This window comes from Echinops telfairi, unplaced genomic scaffold (assembly GCF_000313985.2).
Source record: "Echinops telfairi isolate 266 unplaced genomic scaffold, ASM31398v2 ScPeMD7_7;HRSCAF=31, whole genome shotgun sequence".
In the NCBI taxonomy this organism is placed as follows: Eukaryota; Metazoa; Chordata; class Mammalia; order Afrosoricida; family Tenrecidae; genus Echinops; species Echinops telfairi.
Genome location: NW_022103904.1, coordinates 26,958,976 through 26,962,034, shown reverse-complemented (window position 1 = coordinate 26,962,034; position 3,059 = coordinate 26,958,976).

Here is a 3,059-nt window from a genome sequence, read left to right as displayed (position 1 = left end):
TTTGACACCTACGATTGCATCTGATTGACTGTGCTGTATATCAATTAAATGACAGGATTGATGATAGGCTTCCGTCTATTTTTTAATGCCATGTGATCTACCCACACTACATTTGTGATCGACTAGTAGATCGAGATCGACGTGTTGAGCACCCCTGTCCTAGCTTATTGCTTCCACTTCCTTCCCTTGCTCTCCCCCAATTGATAACCTCCAAAATCTGATCCCTTGGACATGAAAGTCTTTGTTCTTGTGTTTTGTTTTATTTTCCTTTACAACAGGGATCTCATATGACGTTCTTTTGGGGGGATTGACGAATTCCACTTAATAAAATGTTCTCCATGTTCATCCAGGCATCGAGGGAGACATGGCCGCTGACAAGACACACGGACCCACCCTGATGCAGACCCCTGCCAGCGCTCAGATGTTTCCAATGCCACTGGATCCAAAGACTTTCTACCCACTGGCCTGTGGTCTTCCTGCATTCGGCATCATTGCATGTGTTTTGTGAGTCGAAAGAGGACTTTATAGATTGATATCAGACATATGGGCTAATATCAGACTTATGGACTCGATCTGGACTGGGCTGTGATGTTTTCTCAATGTTCAATTGCTCTCATATATAAATCTCTTTCTTGTACACATATGTATGTCCATGGATTTGTTTCTCTAGTCTACCCAGACTAACACAGATCTTGTCTCATTCTTCTGCCGATGGCTATCCAGTTTTTCCAGCACCACTTATTGAAAAGGTCACCTGTTTCCCCTTCAATGCTTGATTGCTTCAGGTAGTATTGTTATTTTCACAATATTTAGTTTTCAAATTCACAAACACGGGATATCGTTCCATTTGTGGTTTTTGATGTAATGTTCTCACTTGTTAATCATGTATCCTGCTACTTTACTAAACTTCTAAATTGTTTCCAACCCTCCTATAGTGGACCCCTTAGGATTTTCAATATATAAAATCATATCGTCTGTAAATAGAGACAGTTTCACTTCTTTGCCCAATTGTATCCCCTTGATTTCTTGCTGTTGCCTCATGGTACTGGCTAGGATGGTCAGCACAATATTGTATAAGAGTGGGGATAAGGAGCATCCTTGTTGGGTTCCCTTAATCCAGCGGTTCTCAACCTGTGGGTTATGACCCCTTTGGGAGTCGAACAACCCTTTCATAGGGATTATTCAATTCATAACAGTAGCAAAATTCCAGTTATAAAGTAGCAATGAAAATAATTTTATGGTTGGGGGGGGTCACCACAACATGAGGAACTGTATTAAAAGGTCGTGGCATTAGGAAGGTTGAGAACCACTGCGATCAGTGGAAATGTTTTCAGCTTTTCTCCATTGAGTACAATATTGGCTATAGGTTTTTCATATATGGCCTTTATTGTGTTGAGGATTTCCCCTTCTAATCTCATCTTCTTGAGAACTTTTACTAGGAATGGGTGATGGATATTGTCAAATGATTTTTTTTCTGCATTGATTGATATGATCATACAGTTCTTATCCTTTTTCTTGTTAATGTAGTGGATTATGCTCATTGTTCTTCAAATGTTGAACCATCCCTGCATCCCTGCTTTGAATCCCACTTGGTCATGATGTACTGTTTTTTATATGTTGTTGGATTATATTGGTCAAGATTTTTTTTAATCATTTTATTGGGGGCTCGTACAATTCTTATCACAATTCATACATACATCCATTGTGTCAAGCACATTTATACATTCGCTGCCATCATCATTCTCAAAACATTTGCTTTCTACTTGAGCCCTTGGCATCAGGTCCTCATTTTTCCCCCTCCCTCCCTGATCCCCTCTCCCTCATGAACTCTTGATAATTTATATATATTGGTCAAGATTTTGCCAAACTTTCTTTATCTAGTTCTCTACGGATGAGTGTTTAGGTTATCTCTATCTTCTTGCTATTTGAATAGTGCTGCTAAGAACATGAATGTGCATATGTTTGTTGTGTTACCACTCTTTCTTCTTTATGGTATATATACAGCAGCTGATTGGTGGGTCCCCTGGAATTTCTGTTCCCAGTTGTTTGAGGTAGCACCATACCACATTCCATATTGGTTGTACATATCTACACTCTTTCCAGCAGTCCTAAGCTCTTTGCACCCTCTCTAGTATTTGTAATTTTATGTTTGGTTCTGTATTTTTCATCTGGCTGTCATTGTCAATACAAGGTATCTCATCATTGCTTTGACTTACCGTACATCTCAAGCTGACTAGTGTTTGCATTTTTTCATACTGTCTGGTCATGTCCTTTGTCTGTTTGGGTAATTTGTCTTTTTCTAATTGAGTTATTGAAGTTTTTGATAAATTTTATAAATGTCCCTTGTCCATTGTACCATTGTCCCCCTCTTTTTTTCCCCTAACTCTGTGGCTTCCTTTTAACTTTATTGATGAAGTCTTTTGATGCATATAAAGGTCTTATTTTTAATAGGTCCAAGTCATTTATTTTGTCTTCTGTGTGTGTTTTCTACATTTTATTTAATCATTAGTCTATTTCCTGTCATAAGGCCATGAAATTTGCCCATTTTCCCTCACTGATGGTTTTTATAGCTCTTAGATTTATAGTTGGGTCTTTGATCCATCTTGAGTTGATTTTTGTATATGAGGTGACATATGACCCTTATTTCGTTTTTTTGTATATGGATATCCAATTTTGTCAGCCCATTTGCAGAAAAGACTACCTTGCTCCCATTTTGTGTTTTTTGGCTCTTTATTGAAGATTAATTGTCTTTAGATGGATCAATTTATTTCTAGGTTCTAGATTCTGCTCCATCATTCTATGTATGTTTTATCATACCAAGTAGGCCTGGTGGTATAGGAATTACACACTGGGATGTGATGGAGATTTCTACTCCCATAAAGAGTTCTAGTCCTGGACATCCCCTTCTGGAAGCATCGAAGGGAGGACACCAGCCAGTCAGGGTGCAGTGTAGCAACGATGAAACATACAACTTTTCTCTGGTTCTTTAATGCTTCCCCACTATCATGATCCCAATTCTACCTTACAAATCTGGATAGACCAGAGGATGTACACTGGTA